We start from the raw sequence: 24,354 nt of genomic DNA, 5'->3' as shown, positions 1-24,354 counted from the left end.
TTACTTTTTATGAAATATATTATTTTTAATATAAGTATATATTAAATGGTCAGGTGCATTTATAAAGTAGATTAAATAAGTAATTTGTATGTGTGTATATATATGTAATTTATACAGACAAATAATATAGTTAAAATTTAAATTTATTCAACAAATACTTCTTGAGAATAAGAGATAAAGCCTATACACTGAAATAGTCCATTAAAATAAAATTTTAAAATTGGAGTTTTAAAAGATAATTCACTCTTTATTAAACAACAACAGTAAATTTCAATGTTAGAAATTCAGGTATACTTGTTATACTTGGGTTCTATAATTTCAATGAAGATACAAACAGAGATCAGATTTGACAAATTAGTCATGGGATTTGACAATGTAGATTGGCAAGTAAATTTCAAGTTAACTGCATCTCTTAAAATAATTCATCATGTATTTGATCTGTTTGAAGACTAAAAATGAAGGTTGATGGTATGAGATATCAATAAGTAATATTGCTTGAAATAGTAAAACTGAGATTTTTTAAAAGATTTTTATTTATTTATTTTTAGAGAGAGGAGAAGGGAGGGAAAAAGAGAGAAAAGAAACATCAATGTGTGGTTGCCTCTCACATGGCTCCCACTGGGGACCTGGCCTGCAACCCAGGCATGTGCCCTGACTAGGAATCGAATCAGTGACCCTTTGGTTAGCAGCCCATGCTCAGTCCACTGAGCTACACCAGCCTGGTAAAACCTAGATTGTTTTAATACATGACTTGCTTAGGTCAGACTTGGGTGTAACTCCTATAAGAAGCAAGAGGACAATGTGAGACATCACACTGATTTATAAACAACTTGTCTGCCTTTATATCCGTTACGCTTTGTTGCTTTAAGATGGAAAAGTGAATAAATGGTCCCAACTCAGGCAAAATTGTTAAGCAGAAAAAAATGTGTTTTCCATTCCTTTTTCTCTCCTACTTTTGTTGGTTACCAGCTTCATACTCGGCCCTGGCACAGCGGATCCATGATCTCTCAGCTGTTGCATTGTATTATTTCATTATACTCTCTTCCCCCTGCAAAACATACCCATCTTGGTAAGTTGCATTTTGCTTTCCAAGGTAATAAATAGTAACTATAACTTTAATAACACAGTCCCTTTGAGAACTGCACTTTGCTCACCACCACCTGTGCCAACCAGCTGGGAAGAAGAAGAGGGAAAAAACAAATCTGCTTCCTCTGAGTAATATTTTGACAATTTTCTTGGCATTGTTTTTTTATTTAATAGTAACCAATTAAAAAAAAAAAAACTTCTATCAATGAGCAGTAGTTAACATACTGTATTCCCTTAGTAATAATTCCTCATGTTTGTATTTCACAAATAATCTCTCAGATGCTCCTCATGAATAATTATCAGGGATTTTCACGTTTGGAAACTGAATCCTGGAAAGGTGAATGGCAAGAATAATCCAACAGAGCCTAAACTAGAACCCAAATCTGCCGACCTCTAGTTATTTGCAATCTCAAATGCAAAAGGAAGGAGTTGTAATTGGGTGTAAAACTGGTTGTCTACTTGTGGGGGGATACTGGCAAGAGTTCCCTACACTTTTTAAAGTCTGACTAGAATTCATTTCTTTATAATCTTGGATAGAAATAGAAGGACTGTTCTTCAAGGAAGGCCTGAGTTGTGTACGAACCACCTCAAGAAACTGCTGCCGCTGCTCTTGCTAAGCCCAACGCTGGGAATAAAGTTCAGCAGAATAGCTGCCGTTCGCTGCAGCCTCCTCAGTTCAGTGGGCCCTTCGTGCAGCTCTGTGCCTGCAGTCCTTTAACTGGTCTCTTTTAGCTATCACGTGTTTCCTTTAAAGTATTCTTCTGTTTCCCCTACCAGCTGTGTCTATGGCTACAAAAAAACAGAAAACGCTAAGAACATGTATACAATAAGGAAATTTATGGGCTCTCATAACTTGAAATCCAGAGGTACCAAGAGATTTGAAGGTTATCTCAGTGTAACACAGCTTCTTTTCTCTTGACCTCCTCTGATGCGCTCTTCTTGATACATCGGCTTGATCCTTAGCCTGCTTTCCTCATGGTGGCACCATGGCCATCATAGTTCTCAGCTACACGTCTGCACCTCACTCATCCAGCTGTTTCCCAAAGCAATCCTCCAGGGGTGGGGACGCTTTGCCACAGAAGTGCTGAGAAAAACCTCTTCCTAAAAATATTTAGACCAAACTGGGTAATGGTGCCCCTTCCTGGACAAAGTATGGCAAGGAGTTCTTTTCTAACTGGCTTAGGCCTGAATTTCTGAAACAATTACAGCCCTTGGTCCTGGGGGTGGGGTTAACCTTCTCTGAGACACACAGGCTAAGGTAGGGAGTTTCGTGAAAAATTAGTTTTTGTTAGGATGAGGGAAATCAGAATGGATGATGGGAGGTAACCGATAATGTCTGCTTCAGTTTTGTTTTGTTTTGTTTTTTTCTCTTTTGTCTTTTCAGAGAAGCATGGAATGTTAAAGAGTGTGAATTTGGTGTAAGTTTAGCTTTCAAAGACCTGCTCTGGCACTTGGTCAGTTTCTGTAACTCTCTGTGCCTCGGTTTCTCTGTAGGAATTTTGTCAGGATTAAAAATAATGAAGGCAAAGGATTTAGCACATAAGGACTCAATAAATAAGAATGGTTGATATTTACATTTTTGCTGATTTTTTTTAAATTGCAAACAATAAGTGAAGTAAATTGCCGATTTCCTGAAACCCATTTAGTCCCTAGATAGTTACTAAAACAAGTGAACAAGAAAACATTCATTAGAGAATCTAGATGGTACATTTACTATAAAACAGTACACACAGTGGCTTACTATAAAATTCTTTCATCTTTTGATGTGTTTGAATATTTTCATGATGACATGTTGAAAAAAAAGTAAATTTACAAGATTGACATTGTTACAATAAAAACCAGTAAGAAGAACTAGAAGCCAAAATTTCTCTTCTGAAGACAGCAATAGTGTAACTTAAATGATGATTCAAGTGACTTGCTGGAATGATAATGTGTTGAGCATTCCATTTCTTTATGAAGAAATTCATGGTCTGAAATTCTGTGCTTTCTGTCTCGAAATTGCTTGGCATTAACCATTTTGTGTGAGCATGCTATGGCAGAAAAAGAGAATGAAGTTCTAGGACTTTCTGGAAAAAGTCTAACCATTGTTAATAGAATGAGAACAGTTTGCACAACATCAGTGTAATCTGACAGTGTAATCTGACAGTGAACTGGAATGCACATATGTGAACATTAACGACTTCACTGTACTAGTCAGTGGGGGCGGTAGATGCCATTGAGTGAGCATGTGTACTGTGTGGCCATCGCATTCAAAATGACTGAGTGAGTATGGCAACGAGTCTGCATCAAATTATGCAATAAGCTTGAACATTCCTCCATGGAAACTATTCGGATAATTAAGAAGGCCACAGCTATGGGCAACTGGTGATTGGCAGCTTCATCATGACAGTGTGCCTGCTCACGCATCACATCTCATGCAAAGTTTTTTGGCAAAACATCAAATCACTCAGGTGACTCAGCCTACCCTACAGCCCAGATTTGGTACCCTGCAACTTCCGGCTTTCCCAAAACTAAAATCACCTTTGAAAGGGAAGAGATTTCACACTGTTGATGAGATTCAGGAAAATACAACAAGGCAGCTGATGGCAATTGGGAGAACTGTGTAAAGTCCCAAGGTGCCTACTTTGAAGGGGACTGAGGAGTCATTGTCCTATGTACAATGTTTCTTGTATCTTGTATCTTCTTCAATAAATGTCTCGATCATATTGTATCCAAGATGGTGAAGGAGTAAGTAGAAGCAACACTAACTTTCTCCTAGGACCAATCTGGAATTACAACTGAGTTGTAGAGAAACCATGGTGAATAACCAATTGAACACTAGCTGGAGAGAAGCCTTATAACCACGGACAGAGAGAAGAAACAACTTTACTATAAGACTAGTAGAGAGTACAGAAGAGGCACAAGAGGGCTGGCTGGACTCCCATGGGCAGTAGCTGAAGTTCTGGAGGAATATTTCAACATTGGTGGGCACCCCAGCCTACAGCACCAGAACCGGAAAAGGAACCCAAATAACCTACAGCTGTGAAAAGCAGCAGCGTTTCTGTCCACCAGGGAGAGACAGCTGGAGACACAGAAAGCCTTTTAAAGGGCCAACGCAAAAAGTTCTGTTTGTAGCCACTTACCTTGACTCCAGCAGAGGGAGGGCAGAGTGGACTAGAGACACTTGAGGAGAGTCTGTGGTTTGTGGCTCCGGGGAGAAAACTGAAGGAACAGCTGCTAGGACCCCTGTGCTGAGTCATTCCCTGTACTACCAAAGCCATCTTCCTTATGCACAGCACTCCTCTCCAAATGGTGTCAGCCTAAGGGAAAGCAACATACCCACTCACAGGAATTTTGCTGCCCTACCCTGGGGAGCTTAACCTGGCTGCCGATTATAGCTGGAGGCCATACCAAAGTAGTTTAACAACTAAGGCGGATCTCTGGGAGCTCTGTGAGACTTCAGTTGACCCTGTCCCAAGCCCAGTAGTGATAAAAGCTGATCTTGGTGCACAGCCTGGTTATTTCTGCACACAAACAAGCCCAGCAGAGGAAGCCACATGCTGTGGACCACTGATAGCTCCAAACAGGTTGACCATGGCCAGTTGCAAGCAGCATCTGACAAAGTCTGCACCGGAGTATTTGCAGATCTGCCTAATACATAGAAACAAACACAAAGAAGCAGCCAAAATGGGAAGACAAAGAAACATACCCCAAATGAAAGAACAAGAGAATTCTCCAGAAGAAGAGCTGATAAGCTGGAGGCAAGCAGTTTATCAGATAAGAGGGTGCAGAGTAATAATCATAAGGATACTCAACAGCATGAAAAAAAGACATAGAAACATGAAAAAGGACCAGTCAGAAATAAAGAATGCAATATCTGAAATAAATAATATACTGGAAGGAATAAACATGAAGTTAGATGAAGCAGAGGATTGAATCAGTGATTTAGGAGACAAGGTAGAAAAAAATACTCAGGCAAAGCAGCAAAGAGGGAAAAAATTTTTTAAATGAGGAGAGCTTAAGAAACATTTTGTACAACATGAAACCTAACAACATCTGAATCATGGGAATACCAGAAGGAGAAGAGAGCAAGCAAGGGGTCGACAACCTATTTCAAGAAATAATGACTGAAAACTTCCTTAATCTGGTGATGGAAAAATAAGCACAAGCCCAGGAAGCTCAGAGAGTCCCAAACAAGTTGGACCCAAACAGACCTATACCCAGACACATCATAATGAAAATGATAAGGCTTAAAGACAAGGAGAGAATCCTGAAAGCCACAGAAAAAAAGCAGGTAGTTACCTACACGGGAGCACCAATTAGACTGTCATCTGATTTCTCAACAGAAACATTTCAGGCCAGAAGGGAGTGGCATGAAATATTCAAGGTGATGAAAAGCAAGGACCTACAACCAAGGCTACTTTACCCAGCAAGGCTAATATTTAAAATCAAAGGAGAAATAAGGAGCTTCCCAGAAAAGAAAAAGCTAAAGGAGTTGGTTAACACCAAACCAGTAATGCAACGAATGTTAAAGGGCTAGCTTTAAGAACAAGAAGAGGAAAAAGAGAAAGAAAAAACAGAGGAAAATAGTCTAACAATAATGGCACTAAATACTTATCTACAAACCATCACCTTAAATGTGAATGGCTTAAATGCTCCAACAAAAAAAACAGAGGGTAGCTGAATGGATAAGGAAACAAGACCCATGTATATGCTGCCTCCAAGACACACATCTCATATTGAAAGATACACACAGGCTAAAAGTAAAGAGATGGAGAAAGATATTTCATGCAAATGGAAAGGGGAAAAAAGCTGGGGTAGCCTATTTGTATCCAACAAAATAGACTTTAAAACGAAGGCTATAGGAAGAGACAGAGAAGGACACTACATAATGATAAAAGGGACAGTCCAACAAGAGTATAGTAAACATTTATGCACCCAACATAGCAGCACCTAAATATGTGATGCAACTCTTAATGGACATAAAGGAAGAGATCAACAGAATTACAGTCATAGTCAGGGATTTTAACATCCCATTGACTTCAATGGATAATCATCCTCCAGACAGAAAATCAGCAAGGAGACAGTGGCCTTAAATGACACACTAGATCAAATGGATTTAATTGATATCTTGATAGCATTTCACTGGCATTATATACAGATGACATTATACTGTACATAAAAAACCCCAATGATTCCACCAAGAAACTACTAGAACTGATAAATGAATTCAGCAAAGTAGCAGGAGACAAAATTAATATCCAGAAATCTGTTGCATTTTTATACACCAATGATGAATTAAGAGAAAGGGAAATTAAGAAAACAGTCCCATTCACAACTGTTACAAAAAGAATAAAATACCTTGGAATAACCTAACCAAGGATGTAAAAGTCGTGTCCTCAGAAAATTATAAGACACTGAAGAAAGAAATTGAAGAAGATACAAATAAGTGGAAGCACATACCATGTTCAGGGATAGGAAAAAATAATATCATTAAAATGTCCATACTACTCAAAGCAATCTACAGATTCACTGCAATTCCTATCAAGATTCCAGTGTCGTATATCACAGAACTAGAAAAAGTATTTCAAAAATGTGTATGGAACCACAAAGGCCCCATGTAGCAACAGCAATACGGAGAAAGAAAAAGCTGGAGGAATTAACACTACCTAATATGAAACTATACTATAAGGCCATTGTAATCAAAACAGCATGGTACTGGCATAAAAACAGACACATAAATCAATGGAACAGAATAGAGAGCCCAGAAATAAGCCCACACCTTTATAGTCAATTATATTCTACATGGGAATCAAGCACATACAATGGGCTAAAGACAGTTTATTCAGTAATTGGTGTTGGGAACATTGGACAGATACATACAGAAAAATGAAACTAGACCACCTTCTTATACCACACACAAAAATAAATTCAAAATGGATGAATGATTTGCATGTTAGACCCAAAATCATGAAAATCCTAGAATAAAACATAACAAAATCTCAGACATTGCTTGTAGCAATATTTTATCACATACATCTCCCCAGGCGAGGGTAAAAAATAAAACATAAACAAATAGGGCTGCATCAAACTAAAAAGGTTTTGCACAGCACAGGAAAACATCAACAAAATAAAAAGACAACCCACTGAACAGAACATATTCGCTGATACATCTGATAAGGAGTTAATACCCCAAATTTATAAAGTACTTACAAAACTCAACACCAAAAAGAACAAACAACCCAATTAAAAAATGGACAACGGGCAAAAATAGACACTTCTCCAAAAAGGACATACAGATAGCTAATAGACATATGAAAAGATGGTCAACATCACTAATCATCAGAGAAATGCAAATTAAAACCACAATGAGATACCATCTCACACCTGTCAGAATGGCTATCATCAATAAATCAACAAACAACAAGTGCTGGCAAGGATGTGGAGAAAGGGGAACACTTTTGCACTGTTGGTGGGAATGCAGTCTGATGCAGCCATTGTGGAAAACAGTATGGAGATACCTCAAAAAATTAAAAATGGATCTGCCTTTTGACCCAGCAATCCCACTTCTGGGAATATACCCCCAGAAACCCAGAATGCTAATTTGGAAGAACATAGGCATCCCTGTGTACACTGCAGCATTATTTACAGTCTCCAAGATATAGAAGGAACCCAAGTGTCCATCAGTCTATGAGTGGATAAAACAACAGTGGGGCATTTATGCAATGGAATACTACTGAGCTGTAACAAACAAAATTTAACCCTTGTGACAGCATGGATGGACCTGGAGAACATTATGCTAAGTGAAATAAGCCACTCAGAGAAAGACAAATGAGATATGATTTTACTCATATGTGGAATCTAATGAACAAACCGAACTAACAAGAAAAATGGGGATGGACTCATAGGAGAGCAGGACGACAGCTATTGGGGAGAGGCTGGGGGGTGGAGGGATTGGGCAAAAAGGAAAAAGGAGTCATGGGCATGGACAGCAGTGTGGTGATTGCTGAGGGGAGGGGGTATAAGGGGACTAAATGGTAATGATAAAATACAATAAAGATGAAATCAAAAATAACAAATAAATGTGTCTATTATTCATAGTACATGGCTGGATACTTTCGGACAGGATCCCCCACCTACCCCCATATATATGAGCTCTCACTAAAAGAGCTCTGGATTTAGCCATTCAGAAATAAAGGTTTTGAGGGACAATGTACGTAGAAGGGGAATCAGGAAAGAGACTTTTTTTTGACTATTAAGTATGTGCCAGAAGCTCTGTGTTTACAAGGATGAATAAAATACCTTCCCAACCTTGAGAAGCTCATACCCTGTGTCAGAAGACACCCCCACCAGTGAGTAATTGTGGCACACAGTAAGAATTTCCATAATAAAATTGTGTCTGTGAGCATAGTGGAGAAACAGTTACTAAAGGATCCTCATAGTTCTCCCAGACTTCATCAGTTAAGAAAAAATTATTAAGTCTTGAGATTATTTCCCCAGCATTTTGGTATTTGTTTGTTTGAGATACAATGGAACATGTTCTATTGTTAACTCACCAAGCCTCGTAAGAAATGGAGATTCTACCTCTGAACATGGGGCACCTATCTTCCTTTTCAGCAAAATTTGCCGTCTCTCTAATGTGTAGTGATGTGGTTGAGAAAGATTACTAGCGTGCCCTCTCTTTTCCATAAATAAGAATGCAGGGCAGGCCAAAGGTCTTACAAAATAAATGGACAGTAGTCAGCACCAAGACCTTGACTTTAGTCCCCTGCACTCGCTTTTCCCTCTTCTGCCATATGTCATCATTCTCATCTCCCACAACTTAGATCCTCAGAGTCCGCTCTGTCCTCACCCCAGCTCTTTGGACCGAGTCCCTTTGACTCTTCAGTGACGTGCACCATAGCTCACTTCGCATTGCCGCCTCCGCCTCACCCTGCTGCCGCCTGTCTCCTTGCCAGGGCTGTTTTGTCCTTTTATTTTAATGACTGTTTTGTTGCAGAATTCATTACAATGGAATCAGACCTGTGTGAGAAAAGTCATTTTTGTAACCACTGTCTAGACAGTTCTTAGAAGGGCATGGGCTTAAGAGTGACAGGACTTCCAGAAAGTTGTGTTTTTTTGCAGAATTCATTATAATGGAATCAGACATTTTTGTAACCATTGTCTGCGCAGAGCTTAGAAGGGCATGGGGTTAAAGAATGAAGAAACCTCCAGAAAGCTTCTCAGAAGTCTTTCCCTGCTTTGTTAAGAGATTATTCAAAGAACTTTTATCTCCATTCATTCCTTTTTGTAAGATGGTGGAATGCATGAATGATTAAATGAATGAACATAAACAATACAGCAGTCATGTGTAAATTTGTTGTCAAGCAATAGATAATAACAACTCTATCATTGGTAGGATCCTTACCATCCATGAAACTTTTTCATTTACATCTTTTAATCTAACCTCACACCATTCCTATAGGGTAGGTATTTTGTCCCTTCTGTGTGTCATCAGTGACATCCAAGTGCGATAACTTTCCATCACACGTGAGTGAAGAACAAACACTTGACCTACAGGTCTTCCGATTCTCATTCCAGAGCCATTTCATCCTGCTTAAATTACTCTTGCAGCGAGGGACAAGAAGCTACAAACACATTTGTTTTTGGTAAAAGAAATGCGAGCAGGATCTTTTCTTAATGCTTGATTGGCAGACTAGAATTTCCAGCTACTGCAGTGAGAGAAATGTTAGCTCTAACAAATAAAACTGTGTTATGTAAGGTCTCCACTACAGTTCTAGCTAGAACGCCTAGGAAGTAAAAGGCAGTAGATTTACTTTTAATCTTTAAATAAGTACACACGGGGAATGAACAGGGATCGTGATGTGAGGGTTATGGCATTTTGCTGGGGGAGGTTAGTGTGCTCAAAGTGGAGCTGCTGACGTTCTCTTCCTCCAGACCTGCTCCACCCGTCGTCTGTTTTCCTATCAGTCACTGGCGACTCCCATTTTTTATAGTTGCTAAAGCCAAAATTTATGAAGTCATACTCACCTCCTCTTTTTCTATTATACATCACATCTGATCTGTCAGAAAACCCTGTTGGCTCTACCTTCAAAATATATCCAGAATTAGACTTTCTCACCACCCTCACTGCTGGCCCTGGTCCAAGTCACGTCACCTCTCACCCTGTTTGCTAAGTAGGAGCCTCCTGTCACATCTCCGCGTTGCACCCTATTCTGCCTGCCTTATATTCTCATTACAGCAGCCAGTGGGATCCTTTTAAAACCTGAACTAACTGATTCTGTTGTCCCCTCAAAAGCTTTCTTCACTGGCTCCAATTTCTCTGAGAGAAGAGCTAGTTTTTAGAAGGACAACTTTCCAGGCCCTATAACATCTTGCCCCCCACTCCTCTCACACCACACTCCCCATTGCTTACTCCACTCCCGCCACCCTCACCTCCTTGCTCCTCCCTGATTGCTGCTGGTGGTCCTGCTTCCAGGCCTTTACAGAAGCTCTTTCCTAGGAGCAACGAGGCCTGTCAGGACCACCCCATTTAAAACTGCAGCCTTCCTTAGAACTCCTGGTCTCTTTCACCCTGCTCTTGTTTTTCACATACCATGTGGGAGCTTAGTACCAATTTGCTAAATGAATAAACGTTGGTTATATTTAATGAATGCCTCTAGGCAAAGAATTGACAGTGATAGAGGGGCTGATGCTGTGCTGGTTTGCACACCAATTGACCAGTAGGAAGCCCTATGTGATAAAACTGCCAGTAGAGGTGATAGAAGTGTGAGAGAGCAGTAGGGCTGTTGAACGTTGGTCTAGTTACAGAACTCCTCAAGTAAAGAGTAATGGTTTTTGTTTTTAAAGGGAAAGGAAAATGTATAATGAAATTGCTTGTGGCTTCCTAAGTATTACTTTTGTAGCACTTGATGTAATATGGCTTTCCCAGACCTGCAAGGAAACCAGGTATGCTTGCATTCATTCATTCAATGCACATTTTTCAATATACCTATTATATGCTAGTCACTGTGTACCTAATTTCAAGTTAACACTTGCCACAACTACAGAGAGTATGCTTTAGTGTGTCTGTATTCAGTGTATAAAAAGGAAGGCCTCACTGATTTGTTAGGTTGGCTTCCCAGGATTGCTTATATGCATTCCCTCAGCTTTTTGAAAATCATATACTCTGCACATGCAGAGATAATGCTATTCACTTGTCATTAGTAGAACGTGCACTTCACTTGAATGGTTCTTTTGCAATAATAATGTGAACAGTAGCTCAGATTTGCTAAAGTATTAGCCAGAATAAGGGGTGTAAGCCATGTCTATGAAACTGATTTTTTCTTCTGTTTCTAACTTAACTTACCTGATACTAAATGAACTAACTAACCTAGATAATACATTATGTGGGCTCGTGACATACAGAGGTCACTAGTGGGTTATGTCTGTCTGCTGGTGGCCAGTGCAGGTTTGATCCTTACAGTGTTTTTTCTAACGCTCTGGCCAGGCCAGTTCCTCTGGGTTAAAACTCCATTTCCCTTTTAATGTTGTGAGTGCTTTTCCCCTATAAAATAGCCCAGTCCTTGGAACGGAAACAGCATTAGGTCTTTGTAACTTGGGTAGTTTTTAGCACTGGATTGTTTAGTTTGTAAAAATATTTGATTTAGACTGAGCTTGTGGCCTGATGATGTTTAGAAGCGTGCCAAAGTGTAACTCATAGAAGATGCCAGTAAAAACCATAGTTGGGAGAGGTGAATAATGGTTGCATCATTTTCCTGGTAGGTGTAACCAGGCCTGAAAATCCATCACTGCCATTTTAAAATGTGTTCTGAAGAATAAAGTCAACTGGTGTTCTGCGAACTACATTAAACATCAAAGTAAAATATCTGCCATTGCCTTGAGTCACTGTGCCACTGTCTTTACATTGTTAAGGGAGCTTTGTTTGTCATTGTGTTTTGTTGCCAAAAAAATAACAATAATGTTTTTCCAAAACTTTAAATGAGCATTTTTTATTCCAGTGAAAACCTTGAAAATATATTGTGCATTGTGATTTGACTTGGATATCAGGCATCTTCTTATTAACAAAGCTTTTGTAAAGTGTCTTAAAACTTTATCTCCTAAAATTATCTCTCTTAAATAAAGTCTAAAGACTTACATAGTTGGAGGGGGAGCACATTTGGTTAAAATAAAACAAAGCTTTGTGTAACAATGAAATAATCGGACCAACAACAACAGATTCAGATTTCTAGGTTAATAAAGTAAAAACAAAAGGTTTTAGGATTCAAATGAAGTACATTAAGATGTGTTTAATTCTCCTTGATTAGTGCAGGATACTTCTACAAATACCGAATGCACAATTCCCTGACTTCTCTTGTGAATGAAATACACCTCAATAATTGATCGAATGCATTTGTTTGCATGTACACCTTCAGCTATATTAGGAGAAGAAGAGATGCTCAGTGAATAGAATCAGAGAACCAGTATGAGTCTGGGGCAGAGTGGGAAATAGACAGAATGGGAAATGAATTATTGGCATCTGATAGATTTGAGTATACTGATTAGAGCATAGAAGATGGGTAGCAAAAGGAAATAGTGTGACTGCTGTTTTTTATTAAGCCCTTAGACCTAGAAGCTCTCTTTCAAGGAAAAGAATTTTCCTCCCCTTTCAAAAGGGTGGCATTGTGTTAGGCCTGCCCTCTTCGTTGAGCAAGAATGGGAGCACAGGTACAGCTGGAGAATGGAATACAGGACCCTGCCCCATGGGAAAGTCAGTAACCCATGAACACAGGCTACTTTATCCACAGCAGTTCTGGGGAATATTTCTGTACAATTTCAAGCACAGTTTATACTTATTTATAAAAGAATGAAGAAACTGAGAGAGACAAATCAATATTAACTCCTACTTTTTCCCTTAGTTGTCAAACATTCCAACCAATCTGACTGCAGGTGTATGTCTTTGATCTAATGTTTGTGTTGTCCTTATTTCACTTTCTAACTTTATTTTATACCTGAGGCCAGGACCACAAGGAGCAGAAGGGGCTGGGAGGAAGCTGGATACAACTTAATAGGCATTCCAGTTTCAGACCAGGGCTGTTGGTAGAGTGACCCTATAATTCATCATCCTAACAGAAAAATTTTAAGAATAACAGTAGACACTATAAATAAATAAGACAATAGGTATGAAATACAACTGGCTTGGGCCATCTTTAACATGCAGTCATTTGAATGGAAGTGTAACTGCTCCCAAAACCTTATTTTTTCTAAGGCAAAATATCAAGGGGAGATAGAAAAACAATAAATGACATCGACAGAACAAAAACTTGGTTCTTTGACAAAATCAGCAAAATTGTCAAACCCTTAGTTAGACTGACCAAGACAAAAAAGATTCAAATTACTAAAATCTGAGATAAAAGGAATATTAATACTGACCTTATAGAAATAAAGTGTTAACAGAAAATACTATTACACACCATACACAAAAATTAACACAAAATTTATCAAGACCTGGATGTAAGAGCTAAAACTCTGAAAGTCTTAGAAGAAAACACAGGAGTAAACTTTTGTGACCTTTAATTAGGCAATGATTTCTTAGATATGACACAAGTGCTTAAGCAACCTAATTAATTAATAAGACTTTGTCAAAATTAAGAAAGTAAAAAGACAGCCCACAGAATGGGTGAAAATATTTTCAAATCACATATCTGGTAAGGAACTTTTATCTAGAATACATAAAGAATCCTTACATATCAATAATAAAAGAACAAATAACCCACTTCAAAACTGGGCAAAGGATCTGAATGCACGTTTTTCCGAAGAAGATGTACAAGTGACCAAGGGGTACATGAAACGACCATCAGTATAATTAGCCATCAGGGAAACGCAAATCACCAGCACTGCGAGACCCCGCTTTCCACACACGGGATGGCTGTGCTCATAAGACCGATAATAACAAGTTTTGGTGAAGCTGTGGGAATTGGAACTTTCGTACATTTGCTGGCAATGCAAAATGTTGAAGCTGTTTTGGAAGGTAATCTGACAGTTCCTCAAAAGATTGAAGATAAGTTATATATAACCCAACAATCTCACTCCTAGATATATAACCAAGAGAAATGGAAACATGTTCACACAAACACGTGTACCTGAATATTTATAGTAGCATTTCAAAAGTAACTAAAAAGTGGAAGCAACCCAAGTGTCCATTAACTAATGACTGAATAAAATATGTCGTACCCATACAGTGGAATATTACTCAGCTATGAAAAGAAATGCAGTGCTGATCCATGCTACCACGTGGATAAACCTTGCAAGCGTTGTGCAGCGCGAAAGAAACCAGTCGTAAAAGACCATGTATTATGTGATTCCACTTATGTGAAATGTCTAGAATAGGTAAATCTATAGAGACAGAAAGTAGATTAGTGATTGGTCGGGGCTGGTCGGGAGGGAGGAAAGTGAGGTAGTGAAGGAAAGAGACTGCTAACGGGGTCTCTTTGTATGGGGTTTCTTTTTGGAGTGATTAAAAAAATGTTCTAAAATTTATTGTGGTGGCATTTTTATACCAAAAAACATTGATTGATATACTTTAAATAGATTAAGCATATGACACATGAATTATCTCTGTAAAGCATTTATTTAAAAATTATATCAAGGATTGCTTCTTGACCTTTTGGCTAAGATCAAGTGTAGTATCTGTTCTTATCAGTTTAATAAAAATTTTATCAAGGGGTGGTTGATCTGTGGTAGAGTTGAGGCCCTCAAATCACATGTGTGTACATCCATGACACAGCCACCCTGGGGCAACTTTGCTTTTATGTGGTTTGACATATCATGCATCCTCTGTCTCCCACTAACCCCATCACTTCATACGATTTTCTTTAAGGAAAGGATACTGTAGCTGAAATGTAGTTTGAAAAAGCTCTGGAAACAATGAACTCCAAAACCTCTTCCAGCTCTAATAAGCCATGATTCTGATGCATTGAAATGAGAATTTGAATTTGGCCTAGATTACTCTTATTTTAACTGCATGTCGACAAGAGGAAAGCTGTGAACAGACAGCTTTTTCCCACATAGCTGCACACAGGTGTGACTTAGTGGAAACTGTGGAACTCAGCCAGGTCTTCAGTTCCCTAGCACAGTGCTCTATCTCCAAGCTCTGCTTCCTGTTCTTGAATACGGTGATTTGCTAAAATAGAGACACCTGGTCCCAGCACCTTGCAAATGGATTTTTCCTTTCAGCATTTCAAAATACATTCATATATTGATGAAGGCTTTTTCTGGGAAGCCATCTGTCTGAAATATGCACTAATAAAAAATCTCCCTAGTCCCTTAGATATTCATTATGGTATCTACAGCTTTACTCCTTTCTCCTGCTCCTTTTTCCTTATTGTTTAATTAATTCATTTATTTACAAAGCATACATTTATGGAGCATCTAGTATGGGCCCAGCACCAGGCATACAGCAGTGAACAAAATTAACTAGTCCCAACAATGATGTATCTTTCCATCTAGTAAGTAGACATATATTAACAACAACAACAAAGATTTAGAGATTTCAAGTTGTGGTAAATGCTATGAAAGAAACAAGTAAGGTTCTGAGATTGAGATTCAGTAGGTTGTGATTTTAAAAAAGCACTGGAATCCCCTGGCTCAGTTGGTTAGAGCCGATACACCAAGTTTGCGGGTTCAGTCCTGGGTCAGGGCACATACAAGAATCAACCAATGAATGCATAAATAAGTGGAACAACAAACCGATGTTTTTCTCTCCCCGCCCACTTCCTCCCTCTTTTTAAACATCAATATTACAAAAAATTTTTTAGATAGTGCTGGAATTGTATTGCCAATGTCCACATCCCAAGTTCACCATTTACCAGCTGAGTGATTTTGAGCAAGTTAACTTCTCTGGGCCTCAGTTTCTTTATCTTTAAATGGGAATAATAATAGTACCTACTTTACAGAATTGCTGTAAGGATTAAATGAATCGATAGAGAGAAGTGCCTAACATATACTAAGTGTACATAGAAAAGTGCTTGACACTTTCTGAACGTCCAATAAGTATTATCCACGCATTGGTCTTGTTGGCTTAGAGAGTATCTGGGACTCAACTAGTTTTTTGTTGCCATCTTCCTCACCATCATCACTGTCATCCCCATATGCTTATCTCACTTCATACGCGTGCCTTGTGCACAGGATCTGCAGGAATCGGCGCTGTGTGTTTCTGGACTTAATCCTACAATCTAGTTAAAAGATAGAGTGTAAGGACTGCAAGAAAATAACAATAGAAGGTAACATATGCTCAGTACAACCTAGGGCATAAAGATAGTATCCTACAGGATTGTAGAAGACAGAGCAGTTATTGGGGGCTTAAAAGGGAAGGCTTCATAGAGGAAATGGATTCTTAAAAAGGCAGGCGTCCCAGGCTGGGAGAACAGTGTGAGTGACAATGTAGAGGCCGCAAGGTGACTGTGAAATTCCAAAGCAGAGACTGTGAATACTCTTACTTAGGGGTGGGTCAGAGTGGTTGTCCCAGAATACTGGTTACATTCAGTAGGCAGGTGTCTGCCATGACCAGATTCGGAGCTGAGGTGACCAAATATTTTTCTCATTCGACCCCTAAAGCCCGCTACTTCATACACTGCTGTATTTCACAGCCCCGTCATTGTCACCTGAGATTGAGACTTCTGATTGAGAACCTGGCCAGTTGCTTTCTAACTGGTGGTGCTACCTGCAGTCTCTGCTGTCCAGCCCCCTACTTCTACCGCACATTCTTATCATATTAATTTTTCTCAAGCACCACATTGTCATTTTTTTCTAGAAAATTCGTATAGTTTTCCATTGTCTATAGCAGTATATCTTAAACATTAGGGTGAATAAAAATTACCAGGAGTTTGTTATAAGTGTAAGTTGCCAGGTCTTACCTCCAGGTAAGATACCCCTGGCACGGGCCTGAAAATCCATTTTAACAAGTGCCTTAGGTGATTCTGATTTAGGTGGTCAGAGAGCGTTACATTAATTTCAGCTGTCCTAAGGCCAGAATACTCCCAAGAAATATTTTACATTTCATTCATCTGATTTTCTGGGACTGTGGCGTAACTCCGTGTCTTGGCTCCATTTCTCTGTTCTCCAAGTGTTTGTCTAGAATGAGGTCTAAGAACAACCCCAGAAAACCATGTCTAATTACAGCCCTCCCTTGAATAGTTCTTGGCTGATTGAAGGTTTGGCTTGCTGGAGGAACAGGGAGGAGAACATCATAATTGCCCTAGAGAATCCTTTAAAATTTGGTATGGTGGTAGCTGTCATCATCTCCCTATGTGAAGATCACTGTGGTCATTTATGTTTCTTAGGAAAACAGATAAAGTTTGGAAAGACAGAATGTGAAAGAATTAGCTGACACATAGGCAGGTTGAGAAGCTGCTTGCATAGTCTGGAAAATCGTCTTTCTCCATTTTTGTAGTTGCTCAGGCCTAAAACTCAAATTGTTTTCTACTCTTGTTTAGCTCTCATAATACCCAACACCCATCATCAAATGCGGTGTATGTGTGTGCGTGCATAAAATCATATTGTCTGACTTCTCCGCGAGAGTGCAGATTCCCTGAAGGCAAGGCCTTTGTTTCTGCTCTACCCCTGACCGGTGCTGAAAACATAGTAGAGGCATACCTGGTTTTATTGAAATTTACCCATATTGCATTTTTTCCTAATTGAAGGTTATGGCAGCTCTGCAAGGAGCAAGTCTGTCAGCACCATTTCACAACAGCACGTGCCCACTCCGTGTCTCTGTGTCGCAATTTGTTACTCCTTGCAATGTTTCAGACGTTCCCGTTACTCTTTGGTGTGGTGGTCTGTGATCAGTGGTCTTTGCTGTCACTATTGTAATTGTTTTGGCAAACTAAATCGACAAACGTATGTGTTCCGACTGTTCCATCAACCTGCCGATTCCCTGTCTCTCTTGCTGTCCTTGGGTGTCCCTCTTCCCTGAGACACAATATTGAAACTAGGTCAGTTAACAACCCTACAACGGCCTCTAAATGTTCAAGTGAAAGGAAGAGTCACAAATGTCTCATTTTAAACCAAAACCTAGAAATGATAAAGTTAGTGAGGAAGGCATGTAGGAAGCCAAGATAGGCCCAAAGCTAGTTCCCTTATACCATATGGCCAAGTTATGAATGCAAAGTTCTTCAAGGAAATTAAAAGTGCTACTCCACTGAGTACACAAATGATAAGAAAGAAAAACAGCCTTATTGCTGATATGGAGAAAGTTTTAATTGTCTGGATAGAAGATCAGATCAGTCACAACATTCCCTTAAGCCAAAGCTGAATTTAGAGCAAGGCCCTAACTCTCCTAAATTCTTTGTAGGCCTGTGAGAGATGAAGAAACTGCAGAAGCAGAGGATGCTTCATGAGGTTTAAGGAAAGAAACTATCTCCCTAACATAAAAGTACAAGGTGAAGCAGCAAATGCTGATGTAGGAACTGCAACAAGTTATCCAGATCAAGCTAAGATAATTAATGAAGATGGCTACACTAAACAATAGATTTTCAATGTAGGTGAAACAGCCCCCTATCAGAAGAAGATGCTATCTGGGAGATAAATAGTGATGGAGGGAGACTTGACTTAGGGTGTTGAACACACAATACAGTATACAGATGATGTGTTGTAGAATTGTACCCCTGAAAACTATATAATTTTATTTACCAATATCACCCCAATAAATTCAAGAAAGAGAAAATAATATTGTTTAAAATAAAAACTTTATTATTTAACTAGTTTAGAGAGACGTAACTTTTAAAGACTAAGAACTCTTTAATGATGCTGATTTGGTAACATTGTTGTGAATGGGATCTTTGCAAAGTTAGCGTTAATGAGAGACACTGTGATAACATAATCTAATAAGCATATCCCAGCTATGATTAAATATTCTTTTCTAATTCATAACATTTTTAGAAAGACTTCTGAGGAGTTTCCATACTTGGTTACTGCTTTAATGTTTATAGAGATGATGCTTGATATTTGGGAAAAGGTAATCTACATTTTCTAACTTTTAACTTTTATTCAAGCAATCCCACATGCCAAGAATAGTCTTAAAGTGTAGGTTGGATCACCTGCATTAATACATAGAAAGTTGCTTTCTTGGATCAGCAGGAGCTACTTGAGACTTACCAGTGTATGAAAATATACTGATGTTGTGGGGCTAGTCAGCCAGAGCTATTGTTAGGAACCTGACTTATAGAATACTGCAAATTACTTTTTTACTATTATTTTTTATTGATTGATTTTAGAGAGAGAAAGGAAGGCAGGGAGCAAGGGAGAAAGAGACAGACAGACAGAGAGACAGACAGAATCATTGATTTGTTGTTCCACTCAGTGATGCATTCATCGGTTGATTCTTGTGTGTGCCCTGACCAGGGATCGAACCCACAACCTTGGTGTATCCAGATGACACTCTAACCATCCAAGCTACCTGTCCAGGGCCACTGAAAATTCTAAGAATTGAAGTGAGAGATTGATGTGATCACAGTATTTTGTGTGGAAGGTCACTGTGACCTCATGACGATTGTTGTGCTGTGGCAGAGAAGAGCCAAGTCCTCATGGAGCAGAATTGTCTGCAGGGTGCAAATCAGACTTTCTCTCTAACATCTTGACCATTTTGCATTCCAAATCCTTGGCATTGTTAGGGTATTGATAACGTAACAGAGAATCATCATGTATCTTTGACTCAGTTTAGATTTAATCTGGCATCATGGAGTCAAAGGGTAGGCAGTAAAAGTTTGTAAATGACTCTATTCTATAATGTCCTGATGAACTTCAATTAAAAAATCGGGAACATAGTAGATAATACTGAGATTCAGATTTACTTGGTAGAGAATCTACAGTTAACTGAACCAGGTTTGTTTAGACTTAGTAAATAGAGTATAAAATAATGAATGTTGGTACAGTATTTGTGTTAAATAACCATAATACAATGAAAACCAGCTATCGGATGAAGTTAATTATGGATATACTTAAACCATTTTTATTATTTTTCAACTGTTCTAAATATTAGAGGAAAATTGGTTTTAAAAGCATGCTCTTGCTTTATGTCCATAAACCCTACATAGTTTCTTTAAAGGGATATATGTGATTTGAAGGATAAAATAATCAAATAAAGATTTATATGTATTCTTATTGATAGAAATTTCTCCAAGTTCAACTATAGTTTTCTTATCAGAAAATCAGTTACATAGTTTCAAGGCAAAGGCCCACCGGAATAGTTAATAAGCATATTCTTCTGCATTGCTGCAGAAACTAAAATGCTCTTTCTGTGATTCTTACAGAGAATGCATAGGCCCGGTAAACTTTCATCTCTTCGGGGTCATGGGCTGATTCAATCTCACGGCAAGTTTATGAGAGTGGCTGATGTGATACAGTTGTTTCTAGTAAAATCAGACTAGCCCTAAGGAGCCAATCTAAGTCAGTCTCTGAGTAAAATTCTATGAGAAACAGACTCCAACTCAGACACAATTGTAAACGCTGATATAATGAGGACTCCCAGCTGATTTAATCCTATTGAAAATCTTTAAGCAGCCATGGGACAAAATGGTTTCCACATTGACATCAGTGGAATGAACTTTGGATTTCATCAGTATGAAGAGTAGTTACCTTGTACACACAGTAGCCGCTTTTTAAAAATTAACATCATGGCCATTTCAAAGCAGGCTGTTGTTTCTCATGTAGAGGCATCTATTTGTTTGGGTTTGGTTTTTTTAAATGATTGATTTTGAGGTGGGGCGGAGCAGACAGGAACATCGATTTGTTGTTCCACTTATTTATGCAGCCACTGCTTGTTTCTTGCATGTGCCCTGACCCGGGATCAAACCCTCAACCTTGGCGTATCAGGAGGACGCTCTAACCAACTGAAATACCTGGCCAGGGCCTAAAAGGCCTCTGTTTTGATTAAGATACCAAGGTCCCAGAATGTGTGAAGTTTCATTTGAAAAAAAACAAACAAACCTGAAATTCATTACCAAAAGCAAATAAGTCAAACAAACTTGGAAGTTTAGTATGAATCAATTAGATCTAGTCCCCTTGAACAAAAACGACTAATCTATTCCAATTTTATATGGAGAGAGAGAGAGAATATGAATGAGACCGGTTCCTGGGTTAAGACCTCATATGTGAAGTTTTGCCTGGAACTATTATTTTTTTCCTCCTAAATTTAGAAGCCCCTGAAAATAAACTTCTGCTGTGAAATCATACACGTATAAAAGAACAAAACAGACAGAAAACTCTACAGGTCAACACTGCAGATAAAAATCTCAGTGAGTAGGATTTGAACTTCCTTGTGTGGGTAGGTTGGTGTATATGCGTTGTTGTTTCGTTTATCATACTGCAATGGACACTGATAATGATCTAGATATTATCCGAGCTGGAACTGGCGCCTTTTCATAAATTTCCATAGAACAATAGACCAAACACAGCCTACGACAAAACACAGCTTTGGCCCCTAAACTATCTCCATGCTTCTTTTATTGCAGTTAGCACTGGTCTTGAAATGTGAATATTAGAATTGATACTTAGCAGGCAGTAGTGGCCTCATATTGCTACTTCAAAGAGCCGGAAAAGTAACTTCATAAAAGGGAAAACTTGAAACTGTAGTACTCTTTACCATTCTATCTGTTAAGCAGTAATGGGTATCATTAGTTCTGCTCTTTTGCATAATTACTGCAGTATTGTGAAAACTTTTTTTTGCCTTCCAACTGGGAACAATTATATTATGTGGGATCTTGTATAACATTTGGCTTAGAAAAATAAAATATAAAAAGCCCTTGTGTTCCAGCACTCCACAACTGTAGAACCCAAGTGCATAGAGTGCCTAAGTTTGTTTTTACATAAAAAATAAGGTGGACTGTTGACAGTGAAGGAGACATTTCGTTACAAAGTCAATTTATTCTCTATAATTTTTTATTTAATTTGACATGCTTAGATGAATTTTACCTAGCACCTCACGGAGTTGTGATGGCATAAAGTATGTAAAATGATCAAAGTTTATGAAGAGTAGTGCTGACAGCACTGAAAAGTTGCGCAAAAATGTTCTTTTGTCTCCTCGATTAAATTAATTCATCAAGTTGAAATTAAGTATTTCTGATTGTTACAGTTTGCTATTTACCTGAAGCTTCCAGTGTATACTGTATCTATATTAAAAGCATATCACAACCTCTTTCAGTAATACCACCCATTCTACCCCCAAAACCAAATTTATAAAAGATACAGCTAGAAGAGTATGTTTGCAAATGTTTAAACAGCAAGGCACATACTTTTTTTCAAATTTGTAAAAATTTTTCTTTGTAATCTTAGTGTGTAAAACCATTAAAATACTGTAACCAACTTTGTTGCATTTGATTTTGTAAGATAGACAAAATGTTTACTTCTTTGAAAACACTCCTAAACGTTTTAGCAAGGGCAGTAAAGTTAGAATAAATGTCACATTGATGTATAGCTGGGATTGTCACTTTGATCTTGTGGTTTCACACTTGATTTTTTCATAATTTATAAGATGTGTAAATGATCTTGTGATTGGTAAAAGATATTTTGATCAACATTAAAGTATAATTTTTTGCATGTTGGAAATATTCACTGTCACTGTTTTATAACCATAATTATGATAAGGTAAAAAATATGTTGATATGTCTATGTTTGGTGTATAGTTAAGGTTTCCTTAAAAAGACAAAGAATTTTTTTAAATAATGTAAATCAATATATTGGAATAGAATCTAAATTACCCTTCTGTCAGCCATAACAAAAATTATATTTGTTTCAGTCCTTGTTAATTCTCAAGAGGCGGGTTTCCACACATTTGTCTTTAAAAATTTAAATTACCTATTTATTTGCATCATTTTTATTAGTGAAGCTGACTTTTGAATGTGCTCACAAAAGGGTCAGTATAGCCACACAAGAAGTTCATTTGAGATTATTTTAATGTATCCTTTGGTATTGTCACATATTCATGTGTGGTTTTGCCACCACTCCTGAGATCCTGTAGTTCTTCCTAGACTCCAAGGTCGGCTAATAAACTTACCTGTCTCAGCACGTTAACAGGGGGAACCAGCTACAGTGCCCTACTGACTAGTACAGCTTTCAGCACCTGTTCCAAGGTGAGCAGGATCTGCACCCTCTAGAGCTGTGAAAGGAGGGAAAATGCGCCAAAATGATCTACAAAGTAAACTATCAACTTGACGTGTTTTCTTAGGTATTGAAAACCTGCTCATATTGAAACTCATTGAGAGTGAAACTAGCATTCCTCTGATTTAAGTACCATCTGGTAGTGCTCAAGGCTTTAAAGCTGTTATCTCTGCATAAAATTTTGGAGTCCTGTACTTTTTTTCTTCACCAAACTATCCATTTTTAAGCCACAAATATTTTTCCAGCTCTTTCAGATTTTATCTAAAAGTATATTTTAACAGTATTTAAATAGTTCTTGAACAATAACAATTTATCTTGAGAGATGACATGCTCTGTTTTTTCATTTTATTTTAATTAGCCATTGTGGAACCAAATTCCCTTTTGTTTTAGTCTTTTGAATATTGTTTAATTATAGTTATCATGCCAGATATCTTAAAGGTTATTTTACCAATACAGTTTCATTTAACATAACGCATATGGAATCAATAGCCCAGTTTCCTAAAGTGAATGCTTGGAAAATCTTACATTCATATGTTAAGAGTACACATCCTTTCCTCATTAGTTGGAAAGTACAGGGATTTTGGCACAGGTTCTGTGTGGAAGCATTGTGCAGCTTTTATATGGATTTTGTTTTTAGCCTTTGATGACACTGTTTAGAATAGGAAGTATCTAATAAGTAAAGCATTTTGTCTCAAGTGCTGCCAGTGTGTTTAATATATGCCTGGAGGTCTGAAACATTATCTTCTTCACTACAGTAATATGCATTTAATTCTCTGAAAGCAGAAGGTCGAACTTTTAAAAGGGACGCAAAGTACATTTTCAAACAGGATAATTCAAAACATATGGAAGAGGGGACCAGAGTAATATACAGTTGGTTTTTATGGTTTAATCATGATCATGTTAATGCACACCAGTAGCTAATTAAAGAAAACTTTTATTGTTCATTTTAAATGAGTTAGGTAAAGAGTGGGAGAGCTGATGTAACAGCACTGCCCAGAAATCCGTGTTTCTGCTGCATCCACTGCCTGCAAGTCGGCATCGCTATTTTCGACAAATTATTAGTCCCATCGGACAATAATAAAGCAGAAGTTATTTTCAGAGTTATTGCATTGTGAATTTTCCCTTTCCCACAGAGGGATAGTAAATTGATGCTCAGGT

At 38.2% G+C, this 24,354-nt stretch overlaps 1 protein-coding gene and 1 pseudogene across 4 annotated transcripts in view; both read left to right on the top strand.

Moving 5' to 3' along the window:
• VPS13B (vacuolar protein sorting 13 homolog B) overlaps positions 1-24,354 on the top strand; it is a 669,566-nt gene that overhangs the window by 427,484 nt on the left and 217,728 nt on the right. The gene's annotated exons all lie outside the window — the stretch shown is intronic.
• On the top strand, positions 14,695-14,875 carry LOC112315782 (U2 spliceosomal RNA; annotated as a pseudogene).

This window comes from Desmodus rotundus, chromosome 8 (genome assembly GCF_022682495.2).
Source record: "Desmodus rotundus isolate HL8 chromosome 8, HLdesRot8A.1, whole genome shotgun sequence".
In the NCBI taxonomy this organism is placed as follows: domain Eukaryota; kingdom Metazoa; phylum Chordata; class Mammalia; order Chiroptera; family Phyllostomidae; genus Desmodus; species Desmodus rotundus.
This window is presented reverse-complemented; position numbering and strand designations above follow the sequence as displayed.